The sequence below is a fragment of the Rhinatrema bivittatum genome, unplaced genomic scaffold, assembly GCF_901001135.1.
Source record: "Rhinatrema bivittatum unplaced genomic scaffold, aRhiBiv1.1, whole genome shotgun sequence".
Taxonomy (NCBI): domain Eukaryota; kingdom Metazoa; phylum Chordata; class Amphibia; order Gymnophiona; family Rhinatrematidae; genus Rhinatrema; species Rhinatrema bivittatum.
Window position 1 is genome coordinate 87,203 of NW_021820998.1, and position 24,186 is coordinate 111,388.

A 24,186-nucleotide genomic window follows, 5' to 3' on the forward strand; every position below is an offset into this window, starting at 1 on the left:
TCTCAGAAAGTTACCTTTGTGCATAATGTTTTGCAAACCACCACATTCCACAGAAATGAGTCCTCTGTGTGACAGTGACTGTAAAAGGAACTATATTATGCCACTGTAAAATGCTATGCTCACACAGATGCTGCTATTTAAATAAATAAATAAACAAACTAACAAACATTAAGAAATACATACATACAACAATATATTCAGGGTATTAGAACATTAAAATAGGTGTAAAAGCTTTATTTTATTAAAGATAATAAAAGGACAATCATAACATTTTTTTAAATGGCAGAATTTTAACAAATTGTATAGAAAATATAGTAGATGAGCATGCAATTTCAAAGTTTCATACTACTTAGTCCATTTAAGATAGTAGCCATCTCACTGATGGGAGCGGGAATAATGACATCGTTATTTTCTGTTGCAGCTAAATGATCAAAGTTTTCTGCGTCAGGATTCAATAGATTTACTGCATCCATGCCAATTGTAACCGTCGTAGTAGAAGGAGCCTCGTTGACTGCAGAAGGCAGTCTCTGTGATGTGGCAGTCTCTGTGATGTGGCAGTCTCTGTGATGCTTGGAAACTGGCCAAACTCATTCTCAGTTTTACCAAAAATCTCTGCTAGGATACTGTCTGGTGTTGCTTACATGTGATCAACAAGGAAGATGGCTCCGAGCTGCCAAAATACACCCAAACAATAAAAAAATTAGTAGGTCTTTCTACAAAAAAATCAGTGCTTACATTACTGACTGCTACCCTATATGGAAATGCAGACAGGATACATACCTGCTAAATAGGAAGCTCCCCTTTGCTTCTAAGGAATGGAACCCTATGGTGCCCTTTCACTATATGCATGCAGCACACGCAGTGTATGCTTTCTAGAATGTGGCATGTGAATTCCACAAATGGTGTAGCTGTGAATGAGGAAAAAGGGACTTGGAAGAAATGGCCACAGTTCAACCCAGGGGCCTGGCTTTTAATGTCGGGAGTGTCAGGCACATTTTTGTGAATGGAAATATTCTTGAAGCTCTGCTTTTGCTTGTGAGTTGATGGGATGCTCATGGCTTGAATTGGTCTGCATTACCGTTAGCCTTGAGGTGTTCTTCAAGATGTTACTGGGAAAAGTGAGCGTGACCTTCTCTGCTTTTGATTCCCGCTACATTCGCCTCCTCATGCTAGTCTTCTCTCTGGCCTCTCTGAAATTGCACTTTGTCTGGGGACAACTTCACTAAAACTCTGTGGTCCAAGTTAGTTATCATCTTTTTTGGTAATCTCATATTATACTTTCGATAACCTCTCTACACTAGTTTACTGTCAGATTCCAGATCACCGCAAACTACTAAATCTTTCCTGAAAATGTATTCATGGCCTCATCCCCACCCACATCCATGCCAGCTTTTCCAGCAATTATATATATATATCAAGGGTAATTTGGAAACGATATGGGGCGGATTTTAAAAGCCCTGCTTGCGTAAATCCGCCCGGATTTACACGAGCAGGGCCTTGTGCGCCGGCGCACCTATTTTCCATAGGCCGCTGGCGCACACAGAACCCCGGGATGCGCGTAGGTCCCGGGGTTTTTGGAAGGGGGCGTGTCGGGGGCATGTCGGGGCGGGGCCGATCGACGCGGCGTTTTGGGGGGTAGGGTGAGGCGTTTCGGGGGCGGGACCGGGGGCGTGGCGCCGGCCCGGGGCATTCCGGGGGCGTGGCCGTGCCCTCCGGAACCGCCCCCGGGTCGGGTCTCGGCGTGCCAGCAGCCCGCTGGCGCGCGTGGATTTACGTCTCCCTCCGGGAGGCGTAAATTCGAAGATAAAGGTAAGGGGGGGTATAGATAGGGCCGGGGGGGTGGGTTAGGTAGGGGAAGGGAGGGGAAGGTGAGGGGAGGGCGAAAGAAAGTTCCCTCCGAGGCCGCTCCGATTTCGGAGCGGCCTCGGAGGGAACGGAGACAGGCTGCGCGGCTCGGCGCGCTCCGGCTGCCCAAAATCGGCAGCCTTGCGCGCGCCGATCCAGGATTTTAGAAGATACGCACGGCTACACGCGTATCTTATAAAATCCAGCGTACTTTTGTTTGCGCCTGCTGCGCAAACAAAAGTACGCGATCGCGCAGTTTTTAAAAATCTACCCCCCATGTATCTAAAATGCCCTTTTGTGGTCAAACAAATTACTACAGTAAAAGGTACAATGTTCTGGTGTTTGAATATCATTTAAGTCTTTAAAATTATGATAACCTGTTTTGTGATAAAGTGAACAGGAAATGAAAATTATAATTAAAATGAATTAAAAGCAAGTTGTTCCCTATTTGTAATGTGTAGTATTTTAAAGGTATATATAACAAGGACTCATGTCAATAATCAAGCAAAAAATGTACTCTTGTTATTTTTTAAAATCTGTCAACAGCACCTCCTGCCACGCCCTGAAACCTTAGAAGCAGTCGTTTACAAAACACTCACAGTGCCCAAAACTTAACTATGGGCTAGGGCCAGACAAAAGACATCACTCATACTAGATGAACCAATCAGATCCCATTGCAGAGACCATACATTTCTTAAACTATTCTAACAATGCCTTCTCCCAAGGCTTCAGAATGAAATATAGGGGAATAGAATGATTACAGAATTTAAAAAAATAATTACCAAACAGCGTAATAGTTCCTTCATTCAGTCATTGTTTCTGCTTGCTCTATTTGCTTTTGAAGCCCTGCACATTACCCAGATGTTATGGCTTCTTTTAAACAGCCATACCCATTGCTGTTAAATCAATTGCATATTATATACCCCGGGAAGACAATTTTGAAAGCCATTTAAGTGAGCAAATAGCAATTTACATGCATAAAATTACCCTCCTTCAATTAGCGGTATGCGCAAGGGTATGCACACACTAGTACATCTTGTGCGCGCCAATGCCCGCAGCCTTTCCCCATTCCTTCCGTCCTAAGCTAACCTTCCCACCCCTTCCCCTAAACTTTCCACCTCTAGCCCTATTCTAACCCCCCCGACCTCTATCTTACCTTTTGTGCCTGCCTCCGGGCAGGCGCAAGTTGTGTGCGCCGGCAGCCTGCTGGCACGCGATCCTCCGAGACAGCGGCAAATGGCCACTGTACCAAAGGCCTCTGGCCCCGCCCCTTTTTTAAAGCCCCGGGACTTAGACACATCCCGGGGCTTTACATGCGTCTCCGGGCCTTTATAAAATAGGCCCAGCACGCGTAACCCGATTTACGCACGTAGAGCTTTGAAAATCCGGCCCCATGTGCTTAATTTTAGGGAGCTCCCGGGACACAGTTTTAGCTTGGTGTCAAAAACATCCATACAAAAAAAAACAGGTACCAATGCAGTACTGCAGTAAGTTTCAAAGTGGGATGCAGGTTTACTGCTTGCTTCTCAAAAACTGGTGCAAATTCCATGGGTAATAAGCATGTGTGGTCTTTGTTCCTAGCATGGTCAGTCTGAAAACTAACCAATTCATTTCCGATTGGAATGGAATGAGCACGCTGCCAGTTTCCATTATCTAGCAATGTGCACCCAATCCACCCACAAACTCACTCCAGGTGGATGTCAGCCTGACTTGACTTGAACAGGAAATACAAATGTTTTCCAGTCTGAGGTGGATTTTTCCAAGGAGCGGAGTTTTGTTGAGCCTCTTAGAAGAGGGGGTAATGATTATCTCTCCTACGCTTCTTCCTCGTGTCCCTCAGGTGAGGGCATTATGACTGCAGCTAGGAGGGCTCACCTTGCCCCTGGTGCTGCAGGCTACAATCAGAAGCAGCTTTTCGCTGCCCGTGTCTCTGATGTAATGCTGTACTCCAAGGGGGAAGAAAAGACATCTCCAGCATGAATATCAAATACAATGGAGAAGTCCCACCTCAGCAAGAGAAAAGAAACTGTGATCACTGAAAGGCAGAGGACGTCATCTGTACCTGAACCGTATCACAAAAACATCCCAACCTCATAAGCATTGGGCAATATGAACATCTGGAAAAAAATGTACTACAGCAATGCCATTATTTTAAGACAAGAGTATATAATTGTTACGTAAACATGTACTTGGTAAAACATGTAGTTAGTGTTATCTTTAATAGTTAATACAAGCCTGCAAGGATTTCTGCTTCTCCCTCCTGGCTTCCCGCCACCGCAATCTGGTTTGCCTACCAGAAAACTGCATTATTGTAAAGGCCAGCCCATTGAAAGCTGAATGGCAAATAGGCACGGGCAGGAGTTTATTTGTTCTTGAGCGAGGTGCTTTAAATAAGCAGAAGAAAAGGTAACTCAATGGAAGAAAGGGAGGATGTGAGTCAAACTATTGCTCATCCCATACATTTTCAGGAAGCCTGAGAATTGCCCACATTAAGGGGGTAATTCTGTAACACTGCCCATAAGTTCACCAGAAAATACGCACATATGAGTAACACCAATTTTAAATGCCAACTTATATGCTTTTAGCCTGCTTTAAAAATTATTCTGCAAAACCATGCTCATGCAATTACACCTGCTATTTGGGTGTGTTGCAATTTTGCCAAGATAATTTATGTGTATACTTTATAAAATCAAAAAGTTTGCACGAAGGTCCAAATCCTGCCCAGACTCCACCCCCCTGGAATGCTTCTCACATATGCAGATAAATGTAGTACACAGAGGGACGGTAACTTTAAAATGGGCATGTGACACACATACATACACATGTCGTTGCACGCCCAGGGACATGGCAATTTTATAAGATGCGCGCCCAGCTGCGTAAAGTCAGGTTTGAGCAGCGACAGTCATGGAATTATAAAACAGGCGCGCATGTGGGAAATGACCAGTTTCACCAGTTTGTCTACCAGTTCGCCCAGTGTAGAACTAGGTTCTCCAAACCCCCCTGGTTTAATAGCCTGCACTCCCCTCAGTTAACTCAGACCCCTCAAACCTCCTAGCAATATGTGGAAATACTTTTAAGTTACACCTCCTAGGTAGCAAAAGTAAAGTTATGCGGCACTAGGCACATAAGTATTTGCATTCACATCTCTTGGCCCTGCCCCAGAATGCCCATGCTCCTCTCACACCATGCTCACATTCTGCCCCTTTTTGGTTTGGAGATATTTGTGCATCAGAAGAAGTGCACATGTGGGTGGCTTTTAAAATCCGCTTAGTGCATGCATGTATGAATTAAATTTGGTGTACTGGGTTTTTAAAATATACCTTATACTGTGTGTCTGTGTGTAATTTTATGCATGTATAGGTCATGCAGTTTTCTAAAGGGCAATGCTATAGGTAATGAACTATTTTACCCACAGAGGTCCCTTTGAATATTACCCGTTAAGGGATTTTCATTTTTAGAATATTATTGTAAAGGAACACTATAATTACTATTGGTGATGTGAAAAAGACTCAAGTACCTCTAACAATCCAAAGTCAATGTTGGCCAAAAAAGGTATTTTTTGCATTTAAATGACCTCATACCAGGTTTGGATGTGCAGAATAGCACGGTCGTTTGCCTCTATATGCAGGGTAGCAAAATTAGCTGCCTCTGCCAAGGTTTTTAATCATTGGTCATGAAAATGTTATTTCTCCTTATATCATAATGAAGTTTCTTATTGTGACATGCTATTTTCTTTCAAAATGGAATATTCATTCATTTGTTTCATAAATTTGTGATGTAAAATTACAAGCTACTTAGCTCGGTTGAAGAAACATTATAGACCCAGTGCGTTCAGAGGTGTTAGCAAGCTGCCCGATATGGTCCGTGTTTCGGCTGAAACTTTCTTCAGGGGGCCATCTATATGTGTGACTTGTTTCAGCAACTGTTCAACGGCCATCCAATTATATATATTTAATTCTTGCATCGATAGGAAGCCAGTGTAAGTTGTGAAATATTAGGGTAATATGTTATCTAATACTGCTACCAGTTAGGGTAAGAGCAGCAATCTGCAGTGCTCGAAGCACATATGCGTGTAAACTGAGATAAAGTGAACTGTGATAATCAAAACTCGATAAAAAACAGAGGTTGTAATATAGAGGGGATGTTGGATTTATCAAACTGCACTAAATATTGCATGTGATAGGAAAAGGGGTGTGTTTTATGGTAATAGCTTATTTATCGCAATGTGCATTAGCTTAGTGCTTCGCATAGGTATTACCGCAAAGTGCCTTCACTTTTCACACTTTGCAGTAATACCCTACCTACATAATTGCATTTCCCTACCTGCAAAGAGCTCATGTCACCACTTGGGGGGGGGGGGGAGAGTCCATCGAGCTAGATTGAGAGAACATTGTACAAATCTCATCATTGTGTGAGTTTCCTCACTCCGAAGGACATCAAATCCTCACAAGAGTGCACTGTTCTGTTCGTACATGTAAACATGTCCCCTAACCCCTATACTACTACCTAAACCTCACCTTGAGTTACTCGGTGGGCCTCTTATAGTAGCATAAGTAGCTAACTAGTACAAGGGCCTTATAGATTCATTCATTCATTCTCATTCTCTCTCTCTTTCTCTTTCCACTTATGTAGGAATGGAGTGAATGATAGGGAGGAAAAACAAGGAAGTTAGGAGAGGCTTGAAGAAACTCTGTTTTCATCCAAACTGCTGACAATCATGGCAATTTCTTTTCACAACTTCTCTTTTGATACCATTGATGTCTTGATAGACTTTTCCCCATGGAGAACTGAGAGGTTCTCCAAAACCTGATGACAAGGATATTTCCTGGGCCTGAATTTGGATTTCATTGATATGGGGTCTAAGTAATGATGTACTTGCATTGCTCACTGCCCGTGATGCCATTTCCATGTCTGCTTCAGAAAGATGTGAGGTTCATTTCCTTCCCACCATCTACTCCCTCTCTCATATTTTGTCTTCTCTCTTCTTCACCACACCCTCTCTTCCTCTTCCTCCTTCTCTTCCACCTCTTCTCCATCTAGTTGTTCCTACAATCTTCAGGCAATGCTGACTACCAGTGGCTTTGATGGTCAAACTTTTATAAGTATCCTAAATGGGTGGTATTTACTGGAATATGTTGTAAATATCACTTGGTCAAATTACAGCTTGGCTTTTTTTTTCATTTGTAATACAGACATCGCAAATGATAAATTTGAAATTGTGTATTAATGCAGCAAAAATTCTATGCAATAATTTTGATTCTCGGCATAACACATAGCATGAAGCAATTGATTTGGGCTGCCACCCCTGACAAACAAATGAAGATTGTATGAAAAAACACAAAAGTGAAGAACTAGCTAGTCTACTCTTAAGCAACTGAGTAGATAAGCACAAGGCTCAATGGAATGTAGAAAGGTCAAGAAGAAAAAGTTTGAAGGCTATGAGCATAAATGGTAATCTAATTTACTGCCTTAGACCCTCCCTTTAGACTGTTTAGTAATCTTAGGAGTCTGCTATGCAGGACAGCATCAAACATTTTGTTGCTATACCCTGGTCCCTATCTAATTCTCTGTTCACCCAGTTGAAGTCAATCAGATATGTCTGACACAGTCTATCTCTGGTAAAACCTTAAAGGTGAATTTTCATAGTGATATGTGTGCCAAAACTGGGAGATGCATATGCATCTAGCACTTGTGTACATCTGCCTGATTTTATAAACCTGCCACATACAAGCACAAGTACTGATGAGTGCAAATCTTGCTTTGGGGGAAAATAGGGGTGGAACGTGGTCAGGACATTCCAGGGCGGGGCCAAGAGATATGCTCGTATGTAGCTATGCACAGGGGCATGCATCCAGGTCCATTTCAGTGCAAAGTTACTACTGCTATTCATGAGGTGTAATAAGTCTGAATAAAACTAATTCTAGCCATATACGAACTGAGTGGTCTTGATTAACTGGGGGGATTGCAGGCCAAAGAACCAAGCAAATCTTGAGGACATAGCTCTAGACTGAGCAAACTTATAGATGAACTATTTAAACTGGTCATTTTCCTGCTGTTCACATGCACACTTTAAATTAGGAGCATACATACATGTGCCAGTTCTATTTTATAATATGTGTGCATATCCATGTGAAGGATATAAAATTCAATGGTGTAAAGTGTTCATTACCGGAGCGCTGCCATACTCCGGGATTTCAAAGGATGGGGCCGAAGGCCTGCCCTTCTGTAATAACTCACAACTTCTTATCTTAATGAATATTATTTATTAGTAAAATGCAATAAATGAATATATTTATTTATTTATGTATACGTTTTTATATACCGAAGTATTGGCGGGGGCCTTCACTTCGGTTTACAGTTATAACAACGCTATACATTGAAGTTAGATGAACAGCTTTAACAGAGTTAAAGTTATAAAGAATATATACAAACACCTGTTAAAGGTCTAAGTATGTCAGAACTGTTAGAAACATAGACATACTTTAACATATTTACAAATATATCAGATATAAACAAGGGTAAGTAAAAAACTCTTGGGAGCAATACAGACAGTGGGTTAGGGATACATTGTCAAGTGATATGAAGGTTAAGATGATCAGGTAGTGAGTTGATTGGATAGGTACTGGGTAGGGGGATGAGCTGAGGGGAAGAAGAGAGGTTGGGTCTGGTGGGGGAGATTAAGGAAGAGAGAAGGGGAAATGAGGTATTAAGGGCATGAGGAGGAGTAGGGATGTAGGTAATTGTCAGAGTCATTGGTTTACCCTATTCTGTCCTTGTATGCTTGCTTGAAGAGCCATGTTTTGAGTAGTTTATATATAATTAATTTATAATTATTAATGTTTTAAGTATTAATAATAATTTATTAATTTATAATTAATTCATCTTAGAAGCATAGTGCATCTAACAGCAAAGTACCTAACCTGTCCTGCTTTCTCTTTTCTCCTTCTCCATTTTCAAGTTACACATTACATTCTTATATACAGATTTTGCTAACAGTGTCTGTTTTTTGTTTTGGGATGACTTCCTTATTTGGACTAAACCTTTTACCTAAACTAATGATGTAAAAGTACTGTTATCTTGTTACGCTAGGCCTTGAGCTGGCTCCACACAAACTGCTTGCGTCTCTCATGCAAAGCCTGTTAAAAACAAATACACATTCCTTCTCTTGTGCAAAACTGTTCCACTAATTTCATTATTTAGTTATTTAATCCAGGTTATCTTCAATTGCCGCATGCCTTTGTACATGTTTATATGGTTGTATTTATTTATTTATCAATTTCTATTCCATTAATTCCAAAATGTTCAAAACAGATTACAAAAAAATTACACATTAAAATTAATACCTAAAATAAATCAGTAAACATCAATCTTCATAAAGCAAAAATAGCAATAAAATATAAAACAAATACTAATAAACTTGATTAAACAAAGCTGATTTTACTTTCTTTTGAAACTTCAAATAAACCTGCTCACTATGTACCTCATAAGATAAGGAATTCTACAATTGAGGCACAACTATTGAAAATGCTTTATTCCTTTTAAATGTGCATACATACATGTTTTAAAGTTACCATCTTAGGAGGTAATTTTATGCATGTAAATGGACTTTATATGTGGAAATGGACTTTTGAATATTACCACTTTTATGCATGTAACTGGTTTGAGAATTCACTCCATAGGGCTAAATTGTCAAAATGTTTTACTCAAGTAAAAGAGCTTTTGAAAATTGCTGCAATATATTCTACTTTTATGTACATTAATTATCTTCATAATGTCTAGCATCCTGAAATCTATTGAATGCAAAATGCTTCACTACCTTTTCCTTCAGAAAAGTCTCATTAATTCTCCAACCACCAAAGTCAGAATCGCTAGTCTGTAATTCCCAACCTCTTCTTTATTGCTACTTTTATAAAAATAAGACATTTGTCCTTCTCCAGTCCTGCAGAAACACTCCTGTAGCAAGCTACTAAAAACCAGTTTCCTGCCTCCACAAACATATCTTGTCTGGCAGCCTTACAATATAGTCTGAGCTGCATCTGATTCTGAGTAATGTATTTTGGACCTGTCAATAAAGAGTTTTCAACCTTGCAGAGACTGCAAGCCACGACAGCCAAGTTGAAGGAATATAAAATTATGTTAAAAATTCCCTGTGTATTCTCCTGTGAATGACAAATGTTCTGCAAGAACCAGCATCCAGCACTTACAGTGTTAACAAGTTTGGAAAAAGGCTGTACTGTGAGCCTACCCAGAGAACAGCACTATAAATCCAGCAGAGGAGGAAGCCAAAGGAATGCTGGGATACCATTTAAGATAGAAAAGGCACAATGTGGCTGGCTTTCTCTGTGTATGCGAGATGGGGATGACCAGTATTTGGAGCCAGGAGACAGGAAGAGAAGAGTGCATCTGGAAGTTCTGCAATCAGTTTTTCTCCTGAAGAGCTAATTATCAAGAGGAAGAGACAGAAGTCTGAAGAAATAGAGAGTTAGCTGTTATTATTTCATAGCTAAAATACATTTAAAACCCTGACAAGGGACAGAGAAGCCAGGAGCTGACAGAGCTCCTTTTCAGAGTTATCCAGGCTCAAGGGCACATAGCTGGATTACCCTCCTAAGAGACTGAGTTAAGTAATCTAAACTTTGCACAAGAGTATCTCAGCAGAGGAGAGAGAAGGTTTATTTCCTTGCCTTTTGTCACAAATTCAGTATCTCATCTTAACTACTTAAGCATTTTAGCTGAAGTCAAGCATAAACCCTTGCTGAAAGGTAATGGAACATGGTCTTTCTGTAAGCGATTAAAACTAGGCCTGCTTTCTGTTTAGTACCAAGTAAACCATTTAGGAAAGCTCCCCAGGAGAGAGAAACCTTTCACATACTGCAGTACTCATCTATTTGTTTTGTCATCTAGCCATCTCCAGGAACATCTTCATTTTCTTGATTTTTTTTTTTTTTCACAGAATTTTGTGTTTGGGACAGGGTGCACCTTTTATAAATTGGTGACATTGAGGTGGACCTTTTTGAGTACTCAGGGGTAAAGATAATTTTTGAGTTGTATGCTTCACTGCCTCCTCCATCCCCCCCCCCTCCCCCAACCTATCTCTATTAGCATTCCCTGTTTTTGTTTACTATCCATTTGAGTCTGTTTGTTGCCCTGGTTAGCAGGCCACACCTAATGTTCTTTTTGCATTGCAAATTTATATTATTCTTCACTATTGTACTTTTCCCATTTAGTGTTCTGGTTGGATTCACTATCTATTTACACAACACTAGTAAAAGGGTTAAATACTGTTTTATTCTGATATGATAATTTTATGTGGTCTGTGGTGCTACAAATGAAAGGTTGTTTGGGAAGGACACAGATTTGTGGTATCGAGGTAACTGGGACCCTGTTTCACCCCCCACTCAGGCTATGAACCTGAAGATAAATCATATTAGTGAACATAACTTCTCATGTAATACTCCGCACTCCAAGCTTAGGGGTAATTCATAGCCCAGACCAAGGGGGGAGGGGGGGGGTGTACTCCCATCTTCAACGATCTATTAAAAACAGAAGTAGAAAAATAGAATGCCCCCCTCCTCCCATGCTGCTCGCTCAGCCTCCACTGTTGCTGGTCCTCTACCTCCAAGACTGCAGGTCTTCTACATCCCCACTTTCTAGGCTGCTTATTGTCTCCCTTCATCTCTGCTTGCTGCTTATTTCCCCATCACGACTGCTGCCGCCAGTCGTGCACTTCCTTCCCTGTGCATGCCATAACTTCTTCATCCCTTCCTCTTCTAGGCCACTGCCTCTCGCACTGTCGCTCTTCTACTCTTTTTCCCTCTGCCAGCGCCTGCTCACGGCTCTTCTCTCCCTGCAGCCTGCTCTTGCTGCTGCAGTAGCACCAGCGACAGCTTCCAGTGCCTGCCTTCAGATCCTTAATCTGTGACACACCTCTCATGAGCACATTTTAAATACTTATTCAGACCACAGGAGTTATGTCCATGAATCAACCAAATATAAAATCTCACCCAGTTTAATTACCATAATCACCACTGCTGAAAGTGAATTACATGTACTATAAGAGTTTGGGTGTACCCTGATCTGACAAAGCAAAAATCCAAAACGAGCAGAAGGAATGATGTGCTTCTCTGGGTGATCATCTCTTCTTTGAAAGGATTTTACTTTTTCTTTTTTATTTAAAAAGCAATGTAGTAAGAAATAATTAAGCTACAAGAAAATACAGCCTGTCTCTGTGATTCAGTGTGACTTGGACCTGAGATTTTGACTCAACATTGCACAACAACCGGTTAAGAACGTCATTCAGGTGAGACTGACCTGCTACCTACTTCAGCGGGAAACTCTGCCTTCTTTTTAGAAAACTGGAGGACAACCTACTCGGAAAAGTAAGTGCACAAACTTTAGTTGAGAAGCCATTAAATAAGATGCTCTGTAAGCACCTACCAGCTAAAATGTTGCATTTTCAATTTAGAAAGAACTCTGAAAACTGAAGGGAAGCTGCTCATAAATATGTTGAATTATTTTGTCACAAAGCAAAATATTCTTGCTGCAAATACTCTAGGGTAACACAAAGTTCTGCACTGTGGATTTCTGAGCAGCCATGTTTGGTGCACAACATCAGGCACTGGAAGGCAGCTATGAGGGAAGTTTGAATATTGTAACTTTCTAGTCGTCTTTGAAAATCCTCTCCAGATTTTCAGTGCCCAATGTTGTGTACTTCTTGCCCAGGGACATTGCGCCAAGCTTCAAAGTGAATACACACATGCTTTCACATTGAGAATTGCTTAAGGAAAAAGTACCATCAGACATTTGCACTTATTTTTTCTGCGTTTACTTTTTCTGACTAAAACAACGTGTGTGTATCTTTGAAAATACATAAGTGTGTGCATTGTTGAAATCCTCACTTTAATCACCTCTCCCAGAATGCCATCACCAAATGCAGGTAAAAGTACCCATGTATTAGAACTATGCAAATAAGGAGAGAAATTTTCAAACATCCCCTTTACATGGGAAAATAGCCATTTACCCATCTAAAGGGATTTTGGAAATTTCCCTCTAGGTGCCGTGTCTTGCTGTTCGACTTCTGCCATTGAGGCACATAACAATTTTTGAGCATAGAATGGGATTCAATTTTTACTGTTAGATGCTTATGTGTTAGGTGTTTATTGGAATGGAATTATGCATTGCTGTTCTTTAATGATCATATTTTATGCATCTATAAAGATTGATTTCCAAATGTTTAGCCCGTATCTTTTTATTTTGGAGGGGGAAAGAAACAGATTTAATCATATCTGATGTTAGTATAAAATAAACCATTTAAAAACATTCATCTACCTGCAAGTCATATCAACATCTAAAATACAGCAAACTATAGTTATAAGAAAATAGAGGTAGATTTCATATCAGGAACAATTTTCATTAAGCTAACTAGTGGCAAGGTACTTGGGTAATTTTGAACCCATGTACCTTGTAGTGAGTTTTCAAAGAAAAACCTCAAAGGTATGCAGGTATAAAAGTACCCCATGTATCTTGCCCCTGTTATATCAGCTGAAGCTAACTGGCTGGGTTTTCAGCTGCAGCTTCCCCATAAATCTAGCTGGACACAATTTGATCAGCTAGATATAGGACTGCTCTTTTGTGCAGCTGGGATTGACTGTCTTAACTGAGGCCTGGATTCACCATTCTATCACAGAATGTTGAATCCAGCGAAAAGGGGAGTGGTGGTGTGAAGGGGGGGGGGGGGGGTTGGGCCTGCAAAAGCCAGCAGCCATCGCACCACTGTGGTGTTTTCGCTGCCGGCTTTCGCACCCAATAGCGCCACCATGAAAGGTGGCGCTATTGGGCGCGCTACTGGCGACAATAACATGGCTTACCTTATCGCCCCCAGCGAAGACACCGCTGAGTCCGCCTCCTCGCCACCCCAACTCCACCCCTCGCCGCCCCGACTCCACCCCTCGCCGCCCCGACTCCACCCCCACATGCTATGGCAAACGAAAAGGGACTTTTCGTGTGCGTTAGCGGCTTATCACATGCAATAAGCATTAGAAAATGATCACCTTAGCCTGTAAGCACTGAAGATCAATGCTAATGAACTAATTCAGAAGACCCATCTCGGAAACACTCCTGGAGCTGCCCCTTGTTTGTCAACTAAATTTGGCCACCTAGTAACAAACCAGCCAGTGAGGGAAATTTTTCTAAAAGCAAAAGTTTATCCAGCTAATTTCAAAAGTTAGCCCAGAAGTATAATGTTATGAAAATTACGTATGCATCCAAACTGAAAACATTTCTCTGTGTGGTGAATTACGAAGTGGCTACTAATCATCTTTTCACACCTTTGTTTAACGACCCCGCCAACCAAATTTACAAGAGACAAATTTTAGGACTGAGAGGTTTTAACTTCAGTGGGAGCAGGGGCAGGTGTTTATTATGTAATATCTGAGATTTGATAGCATTGCCTAGCCTGTATGCATTATCCAGAGAATATCAAGAAATACTTTTCCTTACCGAATTCAGCAATTCTCCAAAAATGGAAGCCTCATCCAGCCCATTTCTATAATAACATGCCCTCCTGCATACACTAGTCTCCTTGAATCTAGAAGAATAAAAATGTGCTAGGTGTTAAAGTTATTGGTCAAATTACAGCCAGGCTAGCCTTTAGATAGTTTTAAAAGATTGATCCAAAAATCCTCAATGCTTGCACCTCAACCTTCTTCCAGTGTGAAGAATTATCCACCAATGTTTATAGATAAGAAATACAGCATTCCTGTTGCATTTGTTCTGGTCTGTTATATATCTTGGGACTACTGGTACCTCTGAAAAAATATTTAATTCTGTTAGTATCTAATTTGTGCAAGACATCCTGGAAGCATAATGGCCAATCTCATACATATCTAACTGGTCAACTAATAGGGGTATAAACCAAAGACAAAGGTGTCTATAATAAAACACATGCAAAATGCTTTTTAACATGTACATGGTAAATGTTTAGCACAAATGTTGCAATGGCAGTTAAAGTATGATACATTACACATTTTAGCATATCTGCTAAAATGTAGCATTCATAGTGTGCATGTGTGATGAACAGGCACATTCACACAAAAATGTTTAGGGTCTACATACTGTACCATGTTTATCCAACCACTAAATAGCATGTGGCTATCAAAAATATAGCATGCACATGCTAAACTCAGCATGTTCAGTTCTTTTTTCCTTAGTTCAAATGTACTACTACCTTTAGCAAAAGGCTTGGGGGTCACCTACATGGAGCAGCTACTACCCTAAAAAACTTTCTCGGCAGACTGAATGGATCATTTTGGTCTTTAGTTAACATCATTTACTATATTACTATACTTCATAAATGTTTGCCAGACACATGGAGCTGCCTGTCAACGTTGAGAGGAGAAACGGGAGAGCAACTGAGCCCCAGGAGAGGAGGGTAAACGAGAGCAGGGAGTTCTAGGAGAGGAATAAATAGACATCTGCATGGCTTGTGCTCCTTTTGAGTATGACCTTTCCTTTGACCACTGATGCAGGTCTGTGGGTGGGGAGCTGAGTGAGTGAGCATGCATTTTTGTCTTTGTGTCAGAAAGGGTCTTAAAGAGAGGGAGTGAGAGGATGTGACTGGTGAGAGACTAGAGCATGCAAGGGGTCAAGCAATTGCACATATTGTTGGGTTTGGAAGGACTTTAAGAAGTGACATTGTAGTGTCAGGAAAAGAGTGGAGGAAGAGGCAGAGCAGTCAGGCCAGAGGGGTGCAAGAGGGAGCCTACATATCCCAGATCAGGTTTATTAGACACTGCATGGTGGAATGCAGGACAGCACAGCAAGGGAAGAAAGAGAAAACAGAAAGCCAAGGGAGAAGATGTTGAAGAGGGAAGGATTCTTAAAAAGCATGTGTCTCTTATATTAGACAAGAGGATAGAGGACATAGAGGAAGAGATGACATGCAGGAGAATAGTATAGAGCCAGAGCCTGGACAAAGTACTATTGAGGCAGGAACATTATTACATCAACAGAAGTGATGCTTCACTCAAGAAGTAAACAACCACAAGCCGATACTGGAAAACTCCAATATGTTTTTTAGGAATGTGCAGCATTCAAAATTTTCAGTTTGGTTCATTTTTTTCATTTCCTAGTGGTGGGTGTTTTTCAGTTTGTTTAATGCTTTTTTGGTTTAGTTAATTTGCTGAACCAAAAAAACACATTAAATTGCAAACTCCCTCTCCCCTAAAACAAAAAAAGTCCTGTATAAAATAATGGGCCTTCTGTGGCCCTGATATCACACTCCCACCCTGCTAATATTCATCCTGGGTCTGGGCCTGTCCAGCTGAACCTTCCTGGGCCCCTCCAATCCCCAGTTCCATCATTACAATAGGCGCAATCCTTGGACTCAAGCTTACCTGGCTTGGCATCCCCAGACCCAAATGGAACCTTTGTGGGCCCCTCCCACCAGGAAGGACCAGAAAGCTCCCTCCCCAGCCCTCACTTATCCCCTTCCCACTGACCTCTATAAAATCTTCAAGGGTAAGAGCAAAGCCTCAGCTACAGGTACTTTAAAAATGGCACCATTCGTCTGGAGATCAGTGCTGAAGTGGCATTGCTCTGGCACCCGCTTCCGACATGTCCGGAACTATTTTAGTGTATGGACTCCATACCTGGGACTCTCTGGATTTCCCCTGAAGACTCAGGGAATTCTCATCAATTGCAATATCTCCGGCGAAACACGAGAAAGCTCTGATCCTCTTTGTTTACAGCTCCAGCCCTGCCCCCTTCCTCAGCAAACCTGCAAGGAACAGGAGATTTATTTATTTATCGTGTTTTGTATACCGTCATTCGGTTTCGCCATCAGAACGGTTTACAGAATCATGGAGCAGGTTGTATAAACATCAGCCCAGGAGATGATTCTGGATCAGACACTGCAGACAACATGCGGGGAGAAAATGGAATGGAGCTGCAACACAGAAAGTACAGTCTGTAGCTGTGATTCCAGGACTTGAGTGAGGGCTCACAAGTCAAGGGGCTATGACTTATGGGGGTTGGGAACAAAGAGAATTCTGGGGTCAGGGAGTGAGGAAGGAGGGAGGGAAATGGCGGTGGTAAAAGTATGGCTTAGTGGGGGGGGGGAGGGAAGGGGGTGGAAGAGAGAAAGCTGATATGCGCAACAATCTCAGGGTGAACACAACTCAAAAGTTCCCAGAAATGCTGGTCTCATCCTCTCACTCACACTGTCTCCCTCTTCTCTGTATCTCTCCTCTGCTCTATTCTACCACTCTCCCCTCTCCTGCTCCAGCAGCCACATCTCCGGAACCTTGAAACCCACAATTTATCCTGTCAGTTGAGCCCCTGACATAGCAGGCATACTAAAAAGCTAATACTGGGTTTCAGATGTTAATTTTTAAGCTTTAGCAAGCACACACTATATGGAATGTGGAGAAGGGCAGAGTATACTATGCAATTTAGCATAAGCTTTCTAAAGACTAAATTTGAATCTGCCATATCTTCATTTACATGAGCACATGGGTTAATTTTAGTGCACGTGTATTAACAAGTTCTGGGACTGGTTTAGCATGCTAGGGTCTTAGTGCATAGCACATTATTCCAGTTGCATGCTTAATTGACGTAGGGGTTAATTTTCAAAAAAACTTCTAGCCCTAAATTTAAGTGTATTTTCAGCTGAGTTTTAGACCTAAGTTTTCGGCTAAACATTATCCTATACTTTGATAACTAAAAGCACCTAAGCACCTAAGCATTTACCTAGATTTAGATATTTAAAGGGCCAATATACTAAGCCATAGATGGTTCCTCAGATATGGCCTGGTAATGCAAGATATTCTTCTCATGTTACCAGGTCATTTTTACCTTCTCGGGTACCATCCAATACTATGCTCCTTCTATGAATTCATACATACAGTATGTGCCCCCATGATATGTTCCTTTCTAAGGGACCTTACATGTGGTAAACAAATGAGGTAGCAGAGAAGTTGGAAACATTTGGAGGAACATTTTGAAAGTGTCCAGAAGGTTGCCAGCCTGCACAGTTTCTCTTTGAAAAATCAGGCTGGCAGGGATCTTGGTGATAAAAGTACCCATGGATGTTGTATCTACCATCTCGTAGGGGAAAGTACACATAAGAAGTTCAAAATTAACTGCTTGTGCATATTTTCCCTTTCCCTTTCCCACCCTAGCCCCATCCCCAGCTTTTCACCTTTTCCCATCACAGTTAAAAGTAACTGTACTGTGAAGCAACACACAAAATTTTGGCCAAATGGTTGGGGGCAGGAAGAATTTTCAAATAGGAAATTTAGGAATATTAATTACTATTAACCTGGCTGAATGCCACTGAAAATTGTCCTCTTACAGAAGACTGGTAGATAACCAGTGATGATCAAGAGGAGACACTGAGGAGCCCCTTGCTCAACCAGTTTTTGAAAACAGGGTTTCACTGTGCTGTGGAACACAATTGCTGAGTGTTATAGGATAGGATACGAAGTTGGCAATACATCACTTTAGCTAAGTGAACCACTGAAGCAATGTGTGTGAACTGGGAACCATGGAAGATAAGCCCGATACTCAATATGCAACTTGTAAAGGATGGGTATAAAGACGTTGGAAATTGAGACAAAAAAGTATGAAACTGAACAAAAATGTTGGCCCTATCAACTAAAAGAACTGAGTCAACATTCAACATTTAGAAGAGAAATAAAGCAAACTGGTAATGCAAGCAGGGAAGTAAAGCTGAGGGTCAAAAATAAGGCCAAGCCCGCCAAAAAGGAGGTATCTGGACTTGAAAATTGTTGGCAAAATGGCAAAAGGGACAGGGCAGTTGGAGAAGAGAATCCCATGCTTGTCTGTATTATGATAGAAATGGTGGTCACTAGTATAAGGAAGGAGCAATAAATACATTTCAAGCAGAAATGGATGGAAAAGAGAGGAGCAGAGGGGAAGGAATGAAAAAAGGTCAGGGGTTCATGGTTATATAGATATCTAGGAAAATATCATTACCGCTGTGGGTCAACACACATGCTCATGTATAAAGGTGGCCTGAGAATAGCTTGCATTCAAGTCAGGAAAGGAAGCTAGAATGATTTATGGGGACATTTAAGCGAGTGTGAGCTGAGCCAGGGTTAATTGAATCAATCCTGCCAAATTCTTCATATTTCTGGAGATTGTGGCATCACAATTATGCAATAGACTCCTAAGGGATTTTAAGCTTTTGGATGAATATCTGGTCGAGAAAACAGCAATGAAATGGATAAGGAGAGCACTGGAGGGGGGAACTGTGGGAATTTTAAAATGATAAATGATTAAGGAAAGATGTGGGGAATTAAAACGTAAAAGGTTGAGTTAGATATCTTCTATATAGGGTGATGTGGTTTAATGGTTGCTTTACTAGGTTTTTATTATGATTCAATTACAAAAGCTAGTTAAGTTTAAAGTTATCTGACTAACAGCCGATTCAGTAAAAGTCGCGGGAGAGCGGGCGAGCGCCCGCACTCCTGTGTGCGCGATTCAGTATTTAAATGAGGTCCCGCAGTAAAAAGAGGAGCTAGGGACACTAGCACATCCCTAGCGGCTGTCAGCAGGTTTGACAGCCGACACTCAATTTTGCCGGCGTCGGTTCTCAAACCCGCTGACAGCCACAGGTTCGGAAACCGGACACTGGCAAAATTGAGCGTCTGGTTTTCAACCCACGAGCCACAGGCCGATTTTAAATTTTTTTTATTTTTTTTTAATTATTTTTTACTTTGGGACCTCCGACTTAATATCGCCATGATATTAAGTCGGAGGGTATACAGAAAAGCAGTTTTTTCTGCTTTTTTTGTGCACTTTCCCGGTGCTGGCAGAAATTAACGTCTACTTTTGGGTAGGCGCTAATTTCTGAAAGTAAAATGTGCGGCTTGGCTGCACATTTTACTTAGTGAATCGTGCGGGAATAACTAATAGGGCCATCAACATGCATTTGCATGTTGCGGGCTCTATTAGTTTCATGGGGGTTGGACGCTTGTTTTCGACGCGCTATTACCCCTTACTGAATAAGGGGTAAAGCTAGCGTGTCGAAAACGCGTGTCTAAACGTGGGATAACAGTACGCTCCGCCAGACCGCATTGTACTGTATCGGCCTGTAAATTTAGCTGGATAAATTTAGTAGAATATATTCAGTGTGGCATCTATCCTGCTGAATATCAGAGACAAGTTATTTGGCTAACTATAGCTGGATAACTTGCCTGTTCGCTGGCTTACTAAATATGGACCTCACTCATATCAAATGTGGGATCATCTATATGTAATGCCATATGTGATTAGTAAGAGTCAGGCTAGGCCACATTAAATTCTTATTTGTTTCACTTTCAGAGAAATATTTTCCTCACAGCGAATGTGGAAGCTACTTTTGCAACACTTCCAGACCTAACAAGTGTGATCCAAGCATAGGTAACTGCCTCTGGTGCCAAGTGTTGATAGGCAATGGAGTGTTATATAACAATTGCTAGTCATCCTATAACTGGCAGCATTCACCCCAATTGCTTCTGAAGCAGTTGGAACATCACTGCTCCTTGGGGTCCCCTAGGTGCATGCATGGTACAGCCCCCTTTGTGGTAAACTGATTTGTTACTGGCAATTATCCAACCCTCTATGCGGATCCCACAAGGAAGGCATAGGTGAAGCACACCAGGGTGTGCTAATCTACATTAACTGTGCCACAGAACCTTACTACGAGAGAGAGAGTGAGAGTTTTATAAGGTTCTCATTGTAGTCAACTATTTTTATCACTATAGGAGGGTCCGCTTGTGAGGTTTTGATAGTGGTCTAGGGTTTTTGAGCCAGTTTTACATACACAGTGAGATGTACGAACAGCACAGTACACATCAGTGAAGATTGGACATGATTTGGAGTGAGGAAAGTAACATAATAATAAGATTTATACAATGTTCTCTCGCCCTAGCTTGATTGTACCCTGGTAGAGAGTCCATCAAGATAGGGTGAGAATACATTGTAGAAATCTCATCTTTGTGTTACTTTCCTCATTCCAAATCACGTTCAATCTTCACTGATGAGTACTGTGCTGTTCATACATCTCCATGTGCATGTAAAACCGGCCCCAAAACCCTAGACCACCACCAAACCTCACCTTGAGTTACTTGTTGGCCCTCCTATAGTGGTATAAATAGTTGACTACTATGTGTGTCACTCCAGAGTCTCTCTCTTTCTTTCTCTCTCTCTCTCTCTCCCCCTTCCCTCAAGGTGTGGTTATTTATTTATTTTATTTTATTTATTGTTTTTGTTATACCGAGTTTCATGATAGGCATCACATCAACCCGGTTTACAAATAACAAGGAGTGTAAAGCATAACGTAACGTAAAAAACAATATTTTCAATAAGAACCTTGAACTTTAAATACAGTGAATCAGAAAAAGGGAGAGGGAAAGTTACAAAAAACAAGGAAAATAAACTTGGGATGGAAGGGGAGAAATTGAACAGCACAATATTTACATTTCAGCCTATTGATACATTAGAATAGCAAGTGAAAAAATAAGACTATGAAACGGTACATAGGTAATCAAATGAATAAATATGACAGTTGTGAATGGTAATAGTATGATAAATATTCAGCAGGAATTAGTGAGAGAGGGTTTGAGGTTGGTTGATTCGTGTTTACATTCCATTATTGCATACGAGTTAGTGCTAGTGAGAGGAGGTTTTATTCAAGGCTTGGAAATGCTTTTTTGAAAAGCCAAGTTTTTAGTCTTTTCCTAAATGTTAAAGAGCATGGCTCTTGTCTCAAATCAGGTGGGATCGAGTTCCAGAGAGCTGGACCTGCTGATGAGAAGGCTCTGAGACTCAAGGATTTATGTTGGTAGGTTTTGGCCTTTGGAATTTGGAGTGACTCTTTGTAGTGTTCCCTGATAGGCCTGGCGGAGGTGAATTTTTTAAGTGGTATTTGTAGGTCAAGTTGCGTGTGTTGGTTGATAGTTTTGTATATGATGTTAATGGTTTTGTACATGATTCTATAGTGGATCGGAAGCCAATGGAGGTTTTTGAGAATAGGTGAAATGTGGTCAATTTTCCTGGAATTTGTAAGGACTCTGGCTGCAGAGTTCTGAACCATTTGTAAAGGTTTGGTGTAAGAAGCTGGGAGGCCTAATAGTAATGAGTTGCAATAATCTAGTTTGGAAAAGATTATTGCTTGCAAGATTGTTCTGAAGTCCTGAGTGTGAAACAGCGGTTTTATTCTTTTCAGGATATGTAATTTGTAGAAGCAATCTTTGGTGGTTTGGTTAATGAATGTTTTGAGGTTGAGACGATTGTCTAGGATGGCTCCTAAGTCTCTTACGTGGGTTGTTTGAAGGAGTGTGGGTGGTTTAGGAAGTGTGTTATTGTTTTCCGGTGATATGAGCAGGAATTCTGTTTTCGAAGCATTGAGTACAAGGTTTAGACTGTTGAGGAGAAGTTTAATTTCTAATAGGCAACTGTCCCAGTATTCCATTGTTTTTGAGATTGATTCTTTTATAGGGATTACGATCTGTACGTCATCTGCAAAAAGGAAATGTTTCAGGCTTAATTTTGTTAGTAGTTGGCAGAGTGGTAGCAGGTAGACATTGAAAAGGGTGGGTGAAAGTGATGATCCTTGCGGCACTCCTCTATTAGAAGGGTGGTATTGGGATTCTTTATTATGAATTTTGACTCTGTATCCTCTGTTTTCTAGAAATGTTTTGAACCAGTTTAGTGTGGCACCTGTTAAACCACATGCTGTGATAATGCCCCTCATTTTCATTGATCCTCCCCAATCCCACCCCTTTGAATAAATTAAAAAAATGTGCATTCACACCACACATTGCGATAAATATCACAGTCATTGGGGCCATAACACATTTTGATAAATGTCCCTGTGAATTATCTAATGATCTCATTATGCTAAATCCACTGGTTCACTTTGCTATAGGTATTTATTTTTATACCACCGTATTTCTAGCTCACTAAAGGTTCTTTGTCAGATGAGAATTCCCTGTATAGGTTAAAAGAATGCAGGCAGTGAATGCTCGTTTGGGATTCAGAATTGTGTTTCAGAGGCCACCATGAAATAACAGTGTCATACTTTTAGAGCAGATATACATACCATTAGTGATGTTGCCAAAATGTTTTCTGGTGTGAAGGATAGACAGTATTCATATCTATACTGAAGATTTCATAATTTGTGCTGTAAAACAGCACAACAGTGCATAGACACAGAAAAGAAGCTGAACTCTTATTGAGGTGAGCAAAGGATTTATTGATCACTGCAGCAAGTACAGATACAAATGAATAATTCATTCAATAGAGATGATTAAGCTTACTATTGATCACTGAAATTAAAACGGACTTAAATAATTTCTTATGCTCCTCAAAACTCATTTTAACATCTTTTTTTTTTTGCACACCTGTTTCTCAATCCAGTTCTTCTTTCACTCATCCTCAATTCAATTTCCCTGATGATTCATTCTCTTCTTGGCCAATGCATGAAACAAGAGACTTCTTCTCAGTCCTTTTCTGCTTCTCTTATGCCAGATAACATTTTCATGTGGCAGAAATTAGCCGTTCCCACAACTATCCTTGCATCTTTTTGTGGATTACAAACTGGTTAAAAGACAGGAAACAAAGAGTAGGGTTAAATGGTTTTGTTTTCACAGTAGAAAAAGGTAAACAGTGGAGTGCCTCAGGGATCTGTACTTGGATAGGTGCTTTTTAATATATTTATAAATGATCTGGAAAGGGATACGACAAGTGAGGAGATCAAATTTGTGGATGATACAAAATTATTCAGAGCAGTTAAATCTCAAGTGGATTGTGATAAATTGCAGGAGGACCTTGTGAGGCTGGAAGATTGGGCTTCCAAATGGTAGATGAAATTTAATGTGGACAAGTGCAAGGTGTTGCAGATAGGGAAAAATAACCCTTGTTGTAGTTACACAATGTTAGGTTCCATATTAGGAGTTACCACCCAGGAAAGAGATCTAGGCATCATAATGGAAATCATCAGCTCAGTGTGCTGCAACTGTCAAAAAAGCAAACAGAATGTTAGGAATTATTAGGAAGGGAATGGTGACTAAAACTGTGGATGTCATAATGCCTCTGTATCGCTCCATGGTGAGACTGCACCTTGAATACGACAAGTGAGGAGATCAAATTTGTGCACACCATTGTTCCAATATTGCATAGCATAACATAATAGTCCTCAAAAAGTCTGTACACAGGATAAAGCCTATTATACTGTACATGGTACCTGTTTTACAAATCCATAGAGATGGGCACTAACATTCCAGCTAGGCATATGTAATCGTCCACTTTTTAACTTTATAGTGCATTCTGTGATAT

At 40.9% G+C, this 24,186-nt stretch overlaps 1 long non-coding RNA gene across 2 annotated transcripts in view; it reads right to left on the bottom strand.

Moving 5' to 3' along the window:
* Positions 1 to 265: 265 nt before the first annotated feature.
* The window catches only part of LOC115082356, a 31,182-nt gene continuing 7,261 nt past the window's right edge, over positions 266 to 24,186 (bottom strand). Inside the window, exons 2-6 of one of the 2 annotated variants that reach the window (XR_003854144.1) lie at positions 23,253 to 23,448; positions 16,494 to 16,621; positions 14,540 to 14,651; positions 14,344 to 14,431; positions 266 to 670 (exon numbers count right to left, since the gene is read on the bottom strand). This is a non-coding gene — a long non-coding RNA (uncharacterized LOC115082356). The remainder of the gene's footprint in view (positions 671 to 14,343; positions 14,432 to 14,539; positions 14,652 to 16,493; positions 16,622 to 23,252; positions 23,449 to 24,186) is intronic. The other variant, XR_003854145.1, reaches the window with a different exon arrangement.